A 19143-nucleotide genomic window follows, 5' to 3' on the forward strand; every position below is an offset into this window, starting at 1 on the left:
AAACAACTCAGTGTTCCAGGTGACCTCTAAAACTATAAAAGGCAGAGAAAGAAGGCTTCACCTTATCCGAGAGGAATCCCCTAATCATTATATCAACGAATCATTCTATTCATACTTGAGAGGAAGTGTTATACAGAGCAGAGTGTTAAATATGAAGCCAGCTGGACCCATGGAGTCTACAATACTCACCAGAGCTGCTGGAGCTAGATTCAAATAAAATTGGAAAATATTTAACAAAGTAAACAAAAATACAATAAAATATCAGTGACATGACATTTTATAACTAAGTCACTATTTGACTTCCTGGATTCTTCTGTGTGGATTAGTGGCCCCCATTTCTATTTGAATTTGACAGCACTGTGTCCTGGAGAGAAAGTTAGCCTCTGAGTCAGGACAGCAGAGGTCTTTTCTCTGACACATATTGGCTGTGTAACCCTAGCAAAGTAATTTATGTCTCAATATCCCAGGTAACTTTCTAAAAGCATAAGTTACAGTGAGACTGCGTATGTGTATTAGTTGAAAGTGCCTCCTCAGTGGGAATTCCCTATAACAAAGAAATCAGAAATCTGAATCTCAGACACACACACACACACACACATGACACACATGGCAATTAGGTGGTGCAGTGGATAAAGGGCCAGACATGGAGTCAGAGAGAGATCAAATCCAGCCTCAAAACTTACCAGCTATGTGACCCTGGGTAAACCATGTAACTTGTTCTCCTTCTCCTTCCTCTTTCCCTTCCCATTCCTCTCCTTTCTTTTCCCCTTCTCTCCTTCCCCTTTCCCTTCCCACTCTCCTCTTCCCCTCTTCTCCTTCCTCTTTTCCCTCCTTCCCCTTCCTCTCCTTCTCCTTCCCCTTCCTCTTTCTGTCTCCCTTCCTCCTCCTCATCATCATCTTCCTCCCTTCCCTCCTTCTCCTTCTTCTTTTTTCTTCCTTCTTTTTCTTCTTCTCTTCTTTCTTCTTCCTCCTTCTTTTCTTCCTTTTTTCTTCTCCCTTCTTCTCCCTCCTTTTCTTCTTTTTTTCTTCTCTTCTTCTTCTACTTCTGCTTTTCCTTCTTCCTTCCCTCTTCTTTCTCCTCCTCCTCAGTTTTTTATCTGTAAAATGAGCTAGAGAAGGAAATAGCAAATTACTCCAGTATCTTTGCAAAGAAAATCCCTCATTAAGAGTTGGACAATGAAGCAATTGAACAAAAATAGCACACACACAAACATATATATATATATTTATACATATTCTTATACATATTCTATAATATAATTCCACATAATTATATATTATAATTATTACAAAATGTGTTTTCTCTTTCTCTCTTTAAGGTAAGTAACACCATTAGACTTGATTTACATATGCAGAAAGGAAGATTCAGAGGCATATCAGCTCACACGCATAAGAATTAGTAGAATCAGGGCTTGAATCAAGGTCTTCTGATTTAAAATCTAGTTCTTTAATCACATATTTCTCTTAGCACAGATGGTATCATCCCTAATAAGGAGTTGAGATCACAGCATTTCTAAGGGAACTAATGAAACTCTCAGGTTAATGACTCAAGGCAAATTAACTCATTCTATCTTTATTCTCATGGAACAACTTGGGAACTCACCTTTTATAGCTTAATTAATGAACTACAACCATGCCAAGTAATTTTGTGGCTAGAACAGTCTCCAGTAGTAATTTTATTTTCTGGTATCTTGTTCATTAAATTTCAGAAAGGCACTGATTTGTTCCCTGGATTCTCAAATGTAAACAAACAAAAGTATGGGATATTCTCCAAGAATCTTATTCATGGTCAATTGCCAATTCTGGGCTAGAATTCAACTTTGTTGACACTAAAACACTGCCACCAACCCATAGTGCATTATGGCTATGATTAAAGAACAAGAAGTACCTGTAATTATCACACACACATACACACACACACACACACACACACACACACACACACACACACAGAGAGAAAGACAGAGACAGAAACAGAGACAGAGACTGAGAGGGAAGGAGAGAAGAAGGGAGAGAGAGACTGAAAGGGAGGGAGGTAGAGAGAGAGAGAAGAATAAAAAGAACAAGATGATGATGATGATTATAATGATGATGACAAAAGAGGAGAAGGAAGAGGAGGAAAAGGAGGAAAAGAATAAAAAAAGGCAAGGAGGAGGAGAAAGATGAGAAGAAAGAGGAGGAGAAAAGAAAGAAAAAGGAAGGAGAATGGGGAAGAGAGAGTCAACTGTCTTCAATTTGGGAGTCCAGAAAGAAGTAAGAGTATTTACTAACTGGACTTCTTTCAGAGGGTGGCCAACATGGTAAGGAATCTCAAAGCAATTGAATAAAAAATGATTAAGAGAAATGGGAATATTTAGCTTAAAGATGAGAATACTTAGCAGAGACATAATACTTGTCTTCATGTAGTTAAGGGAAAACCATATGGAAAACTATGTGATTATACTAGTTCTACTTTGCCCCACAGGGGAAAATTAAGATCAATGGGTAGAAGTTATAAGGAAGTCGATTTTGGCTCATTATAAGAAAGAACAATTAACAATTAAAACTGTCCGTCAGTGGCATGGGTTTCTCTGGAAGTAATTATTTTCTCACTGCTAGAGATGTTTAAATGATCACCAGATGACTGCCTGTCAGAATGTTGAAAGGCTATTCCTGTACTTTATGGAATCACAGAAGGTCTAGTTCCTTCGTTTAATCAATCAATCAATCAACAGTATAAACCAGATATAAATAAGATCTTGAGAGGATGAAAGGCAAATGACAATACATACAATATGTGAAAGAATCCAATATACTCTTCCATTTGTGTACAAATAGAATGGGCAATCAAGGAGGAAATCAATCCAGTAGTGGAAGACTTACAATCCAGAGGATTCCAGTTTGAGACTTGGAGCTAAGCATATAAGAGGAGAATTATTCTTTGGGGGAGGGGGGAGAGGAAGAGGGAATATCTCTCCTCCCTCCAACTTTGACCATGTCATTGGAAAGACTGTCCAAGCAGCACATAGGCACACAGGCAGGACTGAATAACATATGCAGCAGGGGTAATGGTCACCCAAGGAAAAGAAGCTTCAGAGACAGTGGTCCCTTGCAATAAAGAGAAGTTTTGGTTATCTCTTCTACAAATCACCTACCCTCAGAAGCCAACTAAGAGCAATCCTTAAGAATGCATGAGAATTCTACAAAGAGTAAGAAGAAATTTCAGGAATTTTAAGGTACTCTGATCATCATATTTGATCTCTCACATTTATCTTACTATTTTTGTACTTAAATTGATGCCTAATTTCTTAACAGACCCTACATATATTTATGAGAAAGCATGCCTCAGAGTTTTAGGAAGACCAAATACTGGTCTGGCTATGTACCCATTTAGTAAATACTTTTGCTAATAATAGTATTTGCTTAATTGGTATATTATTATTTTGCTAATAATAATAATAAAAATGTCTGGCAGTTTGATATTAGAAAACCCACTGGATGGAGTTCATAAACAATCATGTAATAAGTATATCCCTCAAAGTTCCTTATTTCCAAATCCCTAACAAAAGCAGTAGTCAGCCGCCCTTTAGGGAGCCAAACTGCCCATGTGAGTGGAAATTGGAGAAGTAGCACTAGAAGGGGAAACCTCAAAAGAGTAATGAAAATGAAACCTTGCAGAACCTAAAAATATATTTACACATACACATCTATCCATACATACCTATATGTGAGTGGTATATATACATATGTATACACACATACATGTACAGGTTTAAGGTCAGGGAAAATCTTTCCCACCATGAGAACTACCCAAATGTGTAAATAGCTGTCTTGGTTAGTGGGGAATTCTCCCTCATTCATTCTTTTTTTGGGGGATATTGGTTCAATTTGCAGATTACTGAATTGCTTTCCAAGTCTGAAATTCTATGAGTTTGTGAAGCCCAAATTAAATGTAATAGACAATAAATAATTTAGAATTCAGAGAAGTGAGAGAAAATGATCTTAAGTTATTTGTACATACACCCAATGTATATACATTAAATAATTTTCAATGAGACATACAAAAATAAGAATTTGCATAAATGGAATCAAAAGGGAAAGGATCCATAAAGTACTGACCCTGAAGTCAGGAAGGCCAGTTCAAATCCAACCTCAGACACTTAACACTCGCTAGCTGTATGATCATGAGCAAGTTACTTAACTCTACATTTCCTCACAAAAATAAAATAAAATAACTTTTTTTTAAAAAGGGGGGGAGAAGAACATGAATTTGCAAAGTGCCCATTATGTGTCAGGTATTATGCTAAATGATTTACAAATTTTCAGTCATTTAGTGTTTCTAACAACATTTGACTCCCTATTTTGCAGTTAAAGAAACTGAGGTAGACCAAAGTTAAGTGATTCTTCAAGCTCACACAGCTCTTAGATGTCTGAGGTTGATTTGAACTTATTGTAAAATAAGATTTTAAAAAGAATTTAAATACATAGCAGTTGCTTCTTTTTATTGATTTACTTAGATGAGAAAAGAAAGAAGAAATTCAATATTGAAAATACAGTGAGGATGATCCACGAAGTATATAATCAAGATTGTCTGATAAGACTTATCAGAATGAATAAAAGACTTGATAGGAGACTGTCTGATGGAATGGAAAAGGGTGCTGGGTTTGGAGTAAGAGAGCCCTGAGTTCAAATCCAGTCTCAGACACTTACTAGCTGTGTGAGTTTGGGCAAATCACATAACCTCTGTCTGCCTCTATTTCCTCATCTGTAAAATTATGATAATAATATCACCCACCTTCTAAAGTTGGAAAGTGCCTGGCATATATTTGTTGTTATTATTGTTGTTGCTCATTTGTTTCAGTCATATCCAATTCTTCATGACCCTATTTGAGATTTTTTTGGCAAAGACACTGCAGTGGTTTGCCATTTCCTTCTCCAATGAATTTTACAGATGGAGAAACTGAGGCAAACAGGATTAAGTAACTTGTCCAGGGTCATATAGCTAGTAAGTGTCTGAGGCCAGATTTTTATTCAGAAAGATGAGTCTATCCAGCACTCTGTCCACTGCTCCACTAGCTGCCCCTTTGGTACATATAGTAAGCACTGTATAATTGTTAGCTATTTTAACCTGATTGACTACAGACAATACTTAATTTCTCTGGGCCTGAGTTTCCTCAACTGAAAAAATGAAAGCAACTGGCTGATTTCTAAGGTCCCTTCCTATGATTTATGAACTTTAGAGTGTGAAGAGATCTTTGAAATTATTCTCTCATTTTAGAGATAAGGAAACAGACCCAGCAAAGGAAAGTGACTTTTCCAAAATCCCAAAGATAGCCTGTATTAGAGGTAGATCTAGAATCTATATCTCCTGACTTCTGTTTTCTTATTTTATCTTCTCTCCCATACAAACCTCACACTCTAGAAGAGAAAGGTGATTTTTTTTTAATTTTACGATATTCAGGGAAACTAAACTGGTAATTTCTTTAATCAAATAAAATTCCCTGGGTTCCAACTGGCTCCAGTCAGCACAAGACCCACAGAGTTTCCTCTCTTCCTGTGATGGAGTTAACATTATTCTCATCTACATTATGTATGGCTTTCTTCCTTGAATTTTCTGTTTGTAAAGCACAGTGGTGGGCCCCTTAGGGGTATTGGTAAAGAAATAGAAATGGTTCATCCCCAATCAACTACTGACTCCCAGCTCTGGATAAGTCTCTGCTATGAGCTATGAGGGAAGTTAAAAGAGGAAAACTAAACCCATCTAAAATGTTTATCTAATTGGGAAAATGTGATACATATGTAAGCAAAAAGTAACAGGTTAATTTCTATGGGACAGATGCCAAAAATGCCATATTCCATAGAATTGTGGAAATTTGAAAGATAGGAACCATCTGAATTAAGAAGTTTATCTAAGGAAAGGCTGGAATAAAATATTCATTAAATTCAAAAATCATTAAAAAGATGCAAAACACTTATCTAGAAACACATAAACAAGTGGAAATTAACAGTACAAGTTGTGTATAAGTACAGAGGGCTCCTAAAATCTAAATCCTAAATATAAAACCTGATAATCTGCTAGTTGAGAAAGCCATTGTCTCAGATGTTAGTATAATGGACATAGAATTGGGAAGGAATGAGTTCAAATCCAACCTTGGACATTTAATAGCTATATGACTCTGGAGAAGTCATTTAATTTCTTTCTGCCTCTGTTTCCTCACTTATTAAATGGAGATATTAATAGTTCCCCTTCTCTGTTTTATATTGTGGGGATCAAATGAGATATTTGCAAATCTTAAAACACAAGAGAAATATTATTATTAAATAACAATTTATATTTATTTATATTCTGCTTTCCTCAAGAAGCACAAGTATAATAATTTCCACTTTTTGAGATAAAATAACTGAAGTTTAAAGAAGCTAAATGATATATTCACGAGCTTACAACTATAAATGTCAATTGTTGTTTTTGTTCTTTGTTCTCTAAGAGGATCAAAATCAAATTACGATTGGACTATTGGCTGATCAGACCAATACAAACTCGGAAAGCTCTCCCACAGGTTGGACATAACTAGTCCCTATGAATAAAATATAAATGTCAGAAAGACTTGGATCCACATCTTTTTTTTTAAATTTCTTTTCTTTTTAATTTATGGAATAAAACAAATATTTCCATAATATAGTACAATAAAAAGGTGATAGCACATGAAATTGTAAATTTACTTTGCACAATTTGCTATTCTTTTCAAATACACAAAAAATTATTATGTAAATTTCTTTTTTCATTCCCTTTCTCTTATGTTCCCCCCTCCATAACTACTATTAGACCCAAATAGATATACATGGGTAAAATTATTCAATAGATATTTCTATTTATCAATTCTTCTCTGGACGCAGATAATGTCTTTCTTCATACTAGAATTCTTTCCTTTAAGCACCAAGGGAAAGGAAGTGTAGAATTATAGAGAACTATATGTTCTTCCCCTGTACCCTAGTTTTTCACCATCAGAAGCCCAGGCCCCTATTTAGATCAACATTCCCTGATGTGGTGTCCCTTGTTCCAAAATTTACATCAGTACCTCTCATCTGGGTGCTGATCTGATAAAAATAATTGACACAAGAGTGTGAGTGATACATAGACTTAACTCAGGGGCAAAGGGAGTGTATGTGTATGTGGGAAGGGAGGCGGGTAAGGAATACTGTTTGCTTCTAAAGGAAGACTTTTTCAATCACTATTTGGAGACGTGTTCGAACAGAACATACGTGTTCCATGCCTAATCCAGGCAAACCCCTTGTAGCCTTCCCAATTCCCACTAGTTTTCTGCACAATAAAATACTGATACTGTGAATGGAATCATTCCTCTGTAGATTTACACCCCCACCCTCCCACCACTCATCTTCAGCCCCTCAACAAACACCTTTCTAAAGTGGCCCCTCACCTTCTGGGGTTTAGGGACTGCCAAGAGCAATAGTTGGGGGAAATAGTGTGGGTGGGTTCAGGAATTTTGGAACTGGGAATTGGAAGGGGTCTCTTCAGTTTAAATTTCACATTTAAATACAAAGGAAAATGGGGAGGGGAAAGGGGAAAGATTCTCTCCTCTCTCTTCCCCACCTCCCTGCTAATTTCCAAAGAGCCAGCTAGTGCTCAGTGGGAATCAATTGAAATTGCAACTCTTAACTTTTGAAGTTGTACTAGAGCTGTTATCACCCAGAAGACTGACATTTTAATGACCATCTCCACAAGCTGACCTCAGGAGAATATCCTTCTGCTCTGAGTTATCCACTATGTCATGTTGCTTTGATTCCAAGGAATATGTGGGAATGGAGCCAGTGTCAGACATTTGGCATGAGCTCCTGCCTGAGCCTTGACTAACTTCAGCTGTGTTGTGTCAGCAAACTTCGGATGCAACCCAGAATGCCTTTAACTGGAGTTGGAGAGCTGTGGGTTTTGCGGAGCACGTGATGGGGGACAGAAGTGGGGGAGGGCTACCCAGGAGGAGATCTTTCCCTAAGGCTAAGGGGATAGGAAAGAGTTTCTTCTGGGAAGGGTTGACAGCTCCATTCATGGATTATTTCTTTAGAAAGTCCTGAGAGGGGGTAGCTAGATGACATAATGACCAGAGTTCAAATCCAGACTCAGACATTTATTAGCTATGTGACTCTGGGCAAGTAACTTAACTCCAATTGCCACACACACACAAAAAAAAAGTCTTGGGAAACATACCCATCCAAGAGCAGATGTTTGCTGAAAAGATCAAACTTAGTGACTTAAAAAGAACAAGGGTTCCAATGGCTTTTCTTGGGTTGTAGAGATTTCTCTTAAGTTCCTTGAAAAGAAGCATTTCTGATTTCTCTCTGTTCAATAGATACCTAACATAGTATATACTGTCTATGGTCTAGCCTGAGATGAGAATTAGCACGTGATAAAAGTTTACTCAACAAATGAATGAAAAATCAAACCTTGAATATGATTTTTACTGAAGTATTATTAGAAATAATACTGGTACTAAAAATGCTCATTACAGTTTTAAGATCACACAAATGATATTTCCTGTGGAAAAAGTAAATAAGACAAGCATTTTTTTTTAATCAAGAAGATTCTTTTCTGCATTGGAGATCATCTGGATTGGTTTTACTACAAGATAAAGTGGCCTAACAATGATCTGTTTCCCCAGGAGACAGAATAATTGAATGGTGTGATTTCTGAGATCAAGTGCTTGAAGTCCTTATTTTCTTCTTGATGCTTGAGGTTCCACAATCCTTAAGATTGGTCTTTGTAAATACCTCTAGAAAGAATCACACATGAAGGATGTTTATTGGAGGATAAAGGGAAGGATGCTATTTGTGAATTTGAATTTGCTATTTTATGAATATGGGAAACTTCAGGTATGGAAACTGTCCTGGGGCAGATCAGCATTTGGATTTGTGATTTAGACGTGGCACAGCAAGAAATTAGGTGATTTAAGTGGATACACAAAGGGACCTGGAGCCAAAAAGACCTAAATTCAAATCCATTCTCAGAATGCATGTGCTGTGTGATGTTGGGTAAGCCATTTAACTCTGCCTCGGTTTCTTCATCTATAAAATGAGCTGGAGAAGGAAATGGCAGGATTACCAAGAGTTGGACACAACTAAACAATAATATTTCATTAGCTCTCTATTTACCATATGTAAGTTGATTAATGAAATTGTTGAATAGACTTGACAGAGTTGTCCCAAATTAAAATGGGCTCCTTTAGGAAGTAGTGAGTATTCATTCCCTGAGTTCTTCAAATAGTAACTAGATTAATTAACTCTTGTTGAGATGTTGTAGAAGGGATTCTACTTGGACTAGGTGACCCCTGAGATTCCTTCTAATTCTGAAATTCTGCACATACATGTATCCAAATATATCAAGACCTTTCCTAACAAGAGAGATTAAAATATTGAGAATTTGGGAGGAAGGGAGCTATTCAATCCCTAAGAGTTTAGGGGTAGACTCTAATTCCCAAGGACAATTTCTGTTTGACAATTTTGCCTGTGACTCACCTTAGGGATCTAAAACAGAGGTGCCAAGTAATCTGGGGCCCCAGTTTTTATCATTGTGATTAACAGATCCGAAGCAATCTGTCATCACATACTCAAGGGGCATTAGGTTGAAACCAAAAGCAGTCTTAAACAGAGAAACTTCAGTCACTTAGAAGATGGGTTGAGAAATACAAACCAGATTTGAATTCCAAAGCTTATCTATAGCAGCTTGTGAGTGGATTTTTCTGGAAGCCCTTAAATTCAGAGAAAACAGCATTTCAGTCAGCATTTGAAAAGTCAAGCACATATTTAGTGTTATAGTTGTCTCACACTATCTACTAACACAGCACTAACTGAATTTCCTAAATTCTGGGATCCCATTGAGTTCCCTCATGAAAATAGAGAATAGGGGAGACAATTACTCTCACTCTAGGTGGTGGGACCCCCCAAAATGGTGATATTCCCAAGGAGGTCAGAGACAACAATGGTCCCATAAATACTAAAAATAATCATAGGAACATTTTTCATGTTAGCAAAGAAGTGTAAAGAAAGTAACCAGCCATCAGTTGGGGAATGGCTAAACAAACTAAGGAGAAAGAACATAAAGAAATATTATTTTGCAGGAAGAAATAACAAATATTGAGGAATTCAGAAAAACATGGGAAGATGGGAATGAGCTAATGCTGAGGGAAATAAACTGAACCACAAGAAAAATATACACAATAACTGCAATAATGTAAAAGAAAAGATCACTGACAAGAAGCTGTCCTCTGAGCATCTTTTATAAACAGTTTGGACCACAGAGAACACATGATCTGGCAAAGTATGGGGGCAGACTACTGCATTTATTCTCAGATGCATCATTGTTTTGGTTGTTTTGGCTCTACTGTTTTTCTTTGATACAAGATAGGATTCAGCTGAAGGGGATTAGGGAACAGATATAAAAACTTACTTGAAAAAAGGTAGGGATGGTACAGCTAGATGGTACAGTGGACAGAGTGCTGGCCCTGAAGTCAGGAGAACCTGAATTCAAATCCGGTTTCAGACACCTAATACCCTAATACTTCCTAGCTGTGTGACTCTGGGCAAATCACTGAACCTCAATTGCCTCAGCAAAAAAAAAAAAAAAAAAAAAAAAAAAAAAAAAAAAAAAAGATATTCCTACCATCCTCCTTCTCATCCTCCTAAGTACTAAGACTTAAGGAGTTAGATTAATTCAGCTATACCTTGCTTTTGGGAGATGATAATAACTTTACAGAATATTTTCAGATACAAAGCACCTTTAATCCATTATCGAATTCGATAATGATGACAAAACTGTCAATAAATTTTTGTTTTTATTGAGTTATTTCAGTAATATCTGACTCTTCATGACCCCCATTTGGGCTTTTCTTGGCAAAGATGCAAGAGTAGTTTGCAATATCTTTCTACAATTTTTTTTTTCTTTTTCTCTCCTCTTTTTTCCCCCCCCAGGCAATTTAGGTTAAGTGCCTTGCCCAGCATCACGCAGCTAGAAAGTGTTAAGTTTCTGAGGTCAAATTTTAACTCACGTTGTTTTGACTTCAATGCCTATGCTCTATCCACTGTACCACCTAGCTTCTCTTCCAGCTTATTTTACAAATAATGAAAAGGATGCAAAAAGTGTTACATGATTTGCCCAAGGTTGCCTAGCTAACAAGTTTCGGAGGCTGCCTTTCAGGTCTTCAAGACTCCAAGCCTGGCACTCTAGTATCAACTCTAGTTGTCCCTAGAATAAGGTTTATTTACACTTTTATGGGTAAGGGACTAGCCCTCAAGCAAAATAAATTGCTCAAGGTCACACAGTTAGGAAAAAATATAACAGAACTGGGAGCCAAACTCTGCTCTGCCAATTAAAAGTTTGGAGTTTACCAAGCTGATTTAGTCACATGAAAATGTGGCATTCTTCTCTTTAGGATTCCCAGAAACTAAGATTGTGCAAACAAACCAAAGAAACATATTTCTCAAGGTGTGGGCCAAGGGAAGTCCCCGAGAAGCTTTCAGGAGGTCTGTCAGGTCAAAACTATTTTCATCATAATATTAAAATATTATTTACCTATTAGAATACTTTCCCCTTTCCAAACATATATGCATGTGTGTGTATGTATATAATTGACCTTACAGATATACTTATACACATCTATCTAAGGCCAATTGTCTTCATACACTTCAATCAAAACAATATAAATATAACAGAGATGAGACCCTAGCTATTAAGCCAAACATTAAAGAGATTTTCAAAATCCTTTAAGACATTGCCAATCTTCTCACTAAATTTCTTTGGAAAGGATTATAAAAGTTTTTTTGCACACAGATATAAATATTTTATATATGAAAAATGAAAAATATTTTTCACAAAATGTTACTCATGTTATGTTGTCATTGATTTATTATTTGTAAGTGAATTAATAAATGAATCATTTTAAAATGAATAGTCTTAAGTTGTAAGGCTGAGAGAAACAAATAAAAGAACTGGCTCTTCCCAAAATTCAGATAAGCACACATCCTTGATTGATTAGAATAATCGTAGATATTTTCCCACAAGGGACAACTCTACAAAAATCTCTTATTAACACATTTTATTCTTTGCCGGGCCCCCTTCTTCGTTCTTTCTCCTCCACTTTCTCTTTCCTTCCTCAGTCTTTTGTAGATTTACTCTCTCTGACCAATTATCTCCTCACTGATTCCACCCACTTTTCCTTAACAACTTTCACTCTCCCATAAAATTTAATTGTTCAGTTAAAACCCTACCCACAGATGATGAGAGGTTCCTAGCATCTTTGCCTATTCCAGATACAAATCTCAAGAAGTTTGTCCCTTGTATTTTGTAGCAAGTCTTAACATCAATCGTTTGATATAAAGAAAATGTGTTCAATAAGGATCTTAAGCTGAAGTAGAAGGGCCAGAGGCTATCTCCAAAGGAAGTAAGCCAGAGTAGTTTCCATGGCAATTTCGTAGTCAGGAAGCTTCCAGGCTGACATGGTGACCTCCACCTCCAGATGGATGTAGAACAAAGTGACATCATTTTTTCCCCTGCCCCTTTCCACCAGGTTAGCACGAAGCTTCCTCAGCTTGTCTCCTCCTTCCCTGGGTAGCCTGTCACCCCATACTGGCTGCTTTAAGGCTGGTTGATGCACACCGGGTAAGGTTTTAATTGCATCCACATGGGTAAGTTGACAACCCACCAAATTTACTTCCTGCCAGCAGCCTTAGGCTCATTCTGGCTCCGTAAGGAGAGGAAGGTCAGAAGCTGAACAAAAGTGGAGAACAGAGTTCAGCATCCAGAGCCAACAGACTTCATTAGCCTAGAGAACAATGTAGTGGAGCCAAGCTGAGCTGAGCTGAGAAACTGGGGAGGGGGGAGAAGTATTGGAGGAGGAGGAAGAGGATAAACACCTATGGACAAAGGGAAAAGGGCAAGGGGCACTTGGGACCTAATGTGGCCTCATTAATATTTACCAGAGAACTAATGAAAACACCTCAGGGGCTTTAGAGTTCTGGAGAGGTAGAATGAGGGGAGAGAGGCTTTCATTTGGATTTCTATTGAGGGCAGCTAAACTGCTCCCAGAGTTGGATTAGGTGGGTCAATGGGGAGAGCAGGAGGGAGCAAGAGCTTTTGATTGTACCAATAGAGAGACCCCAGGCGTGGTATTATGCACTACCACAGTAGTAATTCCATCACCATTTTGCCTATGGTCTTGCCTCTGAAAAGCAGAACTTTTTGCCTTGGGCTCTTTAGACTCATTTTGTCCTTTTGGTTCAAAGAACACAAAAGCCAGTAGGAAGTGAGGGGAGAAAGATAAATATGATAAGCCAATTGCTACAGAGAAGGACAGAGACTCTAATTCATGCCTTGGGGGGGAAGAGAAAACAAGCTATGAATCAGATCAGGACAAATAGATCTGTGGGAGTAGGAAAGATCAAGATAGCTCTGTATGGGAATTCCCAAAGAAGTCAATCTGGGACCAATTATTTATTAAGCACTTTCTGAGCCAGGTAATGTACTGTCTATTATTCTAGGCCCCGAAGAAGCGAAGAAAAACAAAAACAGGCTTTCCTAAAGGAGCTCATATTCTAATGGAGGAAGAAAACAACTACTTACACTCAAGGAAAATATAGTATGAACAAAAGTTAATTTCATAGGGAAGGAACTAGTATTGAGGGGAAGTGATCAACCAGAAAATCATAGCAATAAGACAGGCCTGAAATGGTAAGGGTCTGCACCCTCTGGTGCATTTTTGTGAGCAGACAGGAAAGACTGGCTGAGAGACTTCGTGACCTGGAATTGGGGAGGTTTTGTCGATGAAAAAGTAGGATAATCAGTTATTTATCACTGGCTCCACATACTTTTCCTTAGCTAGATTACCATCACTCCAAGATTGGGTCTCCAGTTGTAGCCCACTATAGTTCCCAACTGGGAATTTATTTTTTTCCCCGATAATATTTTCCATGAATTTCTTGGCCAAATATTTTGTCATCTAGGGACTAACTTAATGGTTATGAGATTCTTTCTTCATAGTTAATTATGCTGATTATCAGATACTAAATAAAGTTTCTGAGTGAGAAAATATTCAGTCTTTCCAACTTGGTTGAGATGGTCATAGTTTGGTCTCTATTAGCCTCTAAAGGTATAAATGAACCTCTTCCTTTATCTTTCTGGGAACTAGACTTCTGGGTACTGCTACTTCCTGCTATCTCACTATTTTTCTCTCCTCTCTACTGACTTTTTCCACTCCCCCATTCTTCATCCCCCTCTTTTCCAGTACCATTTTATCTGTTGTCTTTCCCATTGGAATCTAAACTCACTGAGGATAAGAATTTTCTTGTTTGATTTTATTTGTATTCCTAGCACTTACTACAGTGCCTGATGAAGTAAATACTTAGTAAATCCTTTCTCCATCTTTTCCCTCATTTTCCTCTCTTCTAAGAAATATAGTCAGTGAATCAGTAAGCACTTATTAAGTGCTCAGGATTCAATGACTTTTAAAATTCCCTTTCATCCCTGAAATTCTATGAGTTTCAGAATACCCAATGAAGAAAGAAATAGTTAACATTCCCTGTCTTAAAGAAAAGGATATTAAAACACAAAGACCCTAGAGAAATGATAAACTGACTTAAGACCCAGTGTTAACAATGGTGGAAAAAGGACTCAAATCCAGTTTCCTCCTGAGGAAGCCAATTGCCAAATCACTAAATTAAAAATCTAGTCAGCAAAATATTGAGAAGAGGAACCCAATTTTTAATATCTCCCCATATCTTAAACAAACCAGTCTTATTCAACATTACTCACATTAACTACAGTTAGTTAAGGGAGGAGGCACACATTTTCTCTCTCTGCATCTATCAATTAATCACTTAATAATCATCAATTAAGCACTTGCCATGTGCCAGGAGATATATTTATCTAAGAAATAGTGAAAACAATATCTGCCTTTTTCTAATGGAAGACACAACATGATTCTTTGAGTACATAAAAGATATATATGAAGTAGATATAAGGTACACGATAGAGGGGAAGGTACTACTCTCTCCGAGAACCACAAAAATCCTCCTATAGCAGGTAGATCTGGCAGGAGATTCTAAGAGTCCTAGTGGAGGAGTGGGAGCGTTCCAGGCATGAAGGAAAGACAGTACAAAGGATGCTTTATATCCAAAGAACTGAGATCAGTTTTTTTAAATAAGCTTCAATAGGTAACCATGATAGCTAGTAGAACACAGATTCATCTTGTTTCAATACTACTGATTTAAATAAAGATGACCCCTCAAAAAAGAGAACTCTTGAAATTACAGTTCTTTGAAAGAAAAGTCAGACACATATTTGCATTCATAATTACCATATTAAAATATACCTTTTCTATTTATTTATTCACTCATTTATTTATTTATCTATTTGTTTGTTTATTTATTTACTATAGCTTTTTATTTACAAAACATATGCATGGGTAATTTTCAACATAGATTCTTGCAAAACCTCCTGTTCCAACTTTTCCTCTCCTTTCCCCAACTTCCTCCCCTAGATGGCAGGTAATCTAATACATGTTAAATATGTTAAAGGATATGTTAAATTCAATATATGTATACATATTTATACAGTTATCTTGGAACTGGTCAAATATATATTTTCAATAAAGTTACATTTTGCAGAAGAGTTAAGTTCTAAAGTCAGTACATATGGCAAAAATTGGATATGGTAAAAATTAACCTTGCAAATGACTTAATTAGCTTGTATAGTACAGTCTTTTTAAACATTTTTAGGAGGAAAAGTCTTCTTTAAAAGAAGAAAGCAGATGAACTGAGCTTATTGCTGTGGAAACAACTAGATGTAAATTTTATTTTTTCATAACACTGTAAGCTATAGATCAGAAGAAAATCTCAAACCTGTACTTAAATTGAAATAGGAGAAAGCAAAGACATTTTTTTTTTCTGTCAAAAAAGGGGAAAAAATAGATTTTTGAAAGGGTTTTAACAAAAATGTGACTACATCAACAAAAAGATGATGCAGCAGGGGTCTTTTAGTTGACCAGGAATATTCAAAAAAGACTTTAGGTCATCCAAGATAATGATCTCTTCCTTCTTGAAACTCTCTGTTATTTATAATCTGTTCCATTAAATTATTTACTATGTAGCATTCTATCCTATATCCTATATACTATACTATGCTATACTAGATTTCATTGGTTATTGTCCTTCATTCTCAAAGAAGACCAAAATGATATCATTATCTTAGGGTTGAGCTACAGTGTGTCCTAAAGAGAGTGATCAGACCAATACAAGTTTGGAGTGCTCTGCCACAAGTTGGACACAAATAGTCCATATGAACATTTGGGGAATCTTCTTTAATTTTGCACATCTCGTGGTTCTTCTGGGCTAATTCAATTCTGCTTTGCTCATAGAGCACAACACCTTTTCTGATGAGGGCACGCCATGCTGGGCAGTTCTGTGCCAGTGTCTGCCATGTCATTCAATTGATTCTAAAGTTCTTAAGCAATATCTGGAGAGTGTCCTTGTATCCCTTTTTCTAAATACCTTATGAACATTTGCCCTATGGGAGTTCTTCATAAAATACTTTTTTGGGGCAAGCATACATTTGGCATTCAAATAATGTGGTCAGTCCAATGGAATTGTGCTCTCTGCAGTAGAGTTGGAATGTTTGGCAGTTTAGTTTGAGAAAGGACCTCTGTGTCTGGTATCTTATCCTGCCAGGTGATCTTCAGAATCTTTCTAAGACAATTCAAATGGAAATGATTCAGTTTCCTGGCATGGTGCTGATATTCTATCCAGGTTTCACAGGCACACAACAATAAGGTCAGCACAATGGCTCTGTGGACCTTCAGTTTGGTAATCAGTCTAATACCTCTCCTGCTCTACACTTTCCTTTGGAGCCTCCCAAACATTGAGACAGCTCTGGTGATGTGTTATTATCAACGTGGTCATCTCTGAAAGATATACTGCCAAGGTAAAAGAACGTATCCAAAGCACTCAAAACTTTACCATTTACTGTAATTGATGGTTCCAGATACAGATGGTGTCATATTAGCTGTTGGAGGACCTGTGCTTTCTTGGTATTAATTGTTAAGGCAAAATTAGCACAATCCACCCGTACTTTGTTACATCTCAGCTTTGGAGTCTGTATCGAGTGCACAATCAGCTGCAAATAAAAAATCATGCACCAGCACTCCCTCCACTTTAGTTTTGGCTTGTAGCCTTTTCAAGTTGAAGAATTTATCATCAGTGCGGTAGCTGATTATGATTCCACGTTTGCCCTCATTGAAGGTGTTTGACAACATGGCTAAAAACAAGCCCAAAGCCTTATTTCACTCCATTGGTGGCTGGGAAAGCTCAAGAGCATCATTATCCATTGTGAAATGGGTGTACTATACTGTCAAACTTCTCTGGGCAGCCAAATTTTGACAATTTTCCATAAGTCCTCATGACTGACAGTATCAAAAGCCTTGATTGTTGTATACAGACCTCTGTTCTGCTCCAGGAATTTTTCCTGGATTGTCAGGCAGTAAATACCATATCGATTGTTCCTCAGCCCCTTCTGAAGACACATTGGTTCTCAGGTAGATGATCTTTTTCTAGGTATAAGGTCAACTTATTAAAGAGTCCTATAGCAAGAATTTTGCCAGCAATGGCTAAGAGAGAGACCTTCTCTGTGCTTGTCACGGGACAATCTATTTCCTTTAATTTTATGGACAATGGAAGCATCCTTGACTTCCTGGGGCAAAACTTCCCCTTTTCATATAATCTGGAAATTTTAAATCAGCTTTTGTATGAGGATTGGGGCTATCTATGATATGCTATCTAGTATATAATCTGTAACAATGAAGCCATGATGTGGGGGAGTAGATGATGGAATAGTAACAAGATTGGGTTCTCAAAGGCAATGAAGGCAGAGCAGAAGCTTTAACAAATTCAACAAAACTAGAAATAAATGACTTGAGAAATGTCCAGATAAATAGTATCTGTCCTTCAAAAATCAATTTAGGTTGGGAGAAGCTCAACACTAGAAGGTAGCTCAATAGCTCTTTTTTGTAATGACAAGAAATTGGAAATTGAGTGGATGCCCATCAATTGGGGAATGGCTGAATAAGTTATGGTGTATGAATGTAATGTTCTATAAGAAATGATGAGCAGGCTGACTTCAGAAAAGCTTGGAAAGATTTACATGAACTGATGCTGAATGAAGTGAGCAGAACCAGGAAAACATTTACACAGTAAAAGCTAGATTATGTGATGATCGACTATGAAAGACTTAGCTCTTCTCAGCAATACAGTGATCTAAGACAATTCCAGTAGTCTTGGGATGGGAAAATGCTATCTTCATCCATGGAGAATGAATATGGATTTTTTCACTATTTTTGCTTGTTTGCTTTTTCTTTCTAATATTTTTTTGCCATTTAGTCTGATTTTTCTTGCACAACATGACAAACATGGAAATATGTTTAAAAGGATTCACATGTTTAACTTATACTAGATTGTATTTGGGAAAATAAAGTGCTACTGAGGGAAAAAGAAGAAGAGGAAAATGATGATGATGATGATGATGCCTGGAAAGTTTTGTTATTTTGAGGTAATTTTATTCCTCTTTCAGTGGAAAGGAAAAGCTGATCAGTAAGAACTCTTTGATAAGTAAATATTGTTTTATCTGATAGAATGTAAACTCCTTGAGGTCATGACAATTTCACTTTTGTCTTTTTATACTCAGTGCCTGGCACATGGTAAATTTTTATTAAATATTTGTTTCTTGAATGTCTTAATTTTGTGATTACTGACAAAAATAACATACTGTGGTGGGCCTCCTCAAACCCATCTAGGTAACCCTACCCCCATCCTTTCCATAGTTCAAGGCAAGTGATCTCTTCCCAGTTCTACACATACATAATTAGTCATTAACATCCCTTTGGGCATGGAAATTTCTAGTAGGGGGAATTCCTAAAACTTCCTCCCCCCCACACACACCCATTTTCACTTGTTTGATCATTTCCTCTTTTCTCCCTCATTCCTTTTATCTCTTTTAGTGTCTGGTCCGAACTACTTTCCCACACAGATCTTAAGGTCCATTTTTTTTCCCCAAAAGTGAGGAACCCAGCCAAGCAATGAGTGATAATTTGTATGTCCTTTTAGATAACCTTAAGC

The 19143-nt window shown here is 37.0% G+C and overlaps 1 long non-coding RNA gene across 4 annotated transcripts in view; it reads right to left on the minus strand.

Annotated features, from left to right (window-relative positions):
• Positions 1-841: 841 nt before the first annotated feature.
• The window catches only part of LOC141539512 (uncharacterized), a 249422-nt gene continuing 231120 nt past the window's right edge, over positions 842-19143 (minus strand). For 2 of the 4 annotated variants that reach the window (XR_012481313.1, XR_012481314.1), the window contains exon 4: positions 842-1109. This is a non-coding gene — a long non-coding RNA (uncharacterized LOC141539512). The remainder of the gene's footprint in view (positions 1110-19143) is intronic. The other 2 variants (XR_012481315.1, XR_012481312.1) reach the window with 2 other exon arrangements.

Source organism: Sminthopsis crassicaudata, chromosome 4 (genome assembly GCF_048593235.1).
Source record: "Sminthopsis crassicaudata isolate SCR6 chromosome 4, ASM4859323v1, whole genome shotgun sequence".
NCBI lineage: Eukaryota > Metazoa > Chordata > Mammalia > Dasyuromorphia > Dasyuridae > Sminthopsis > Sminthopsis crassicaudata.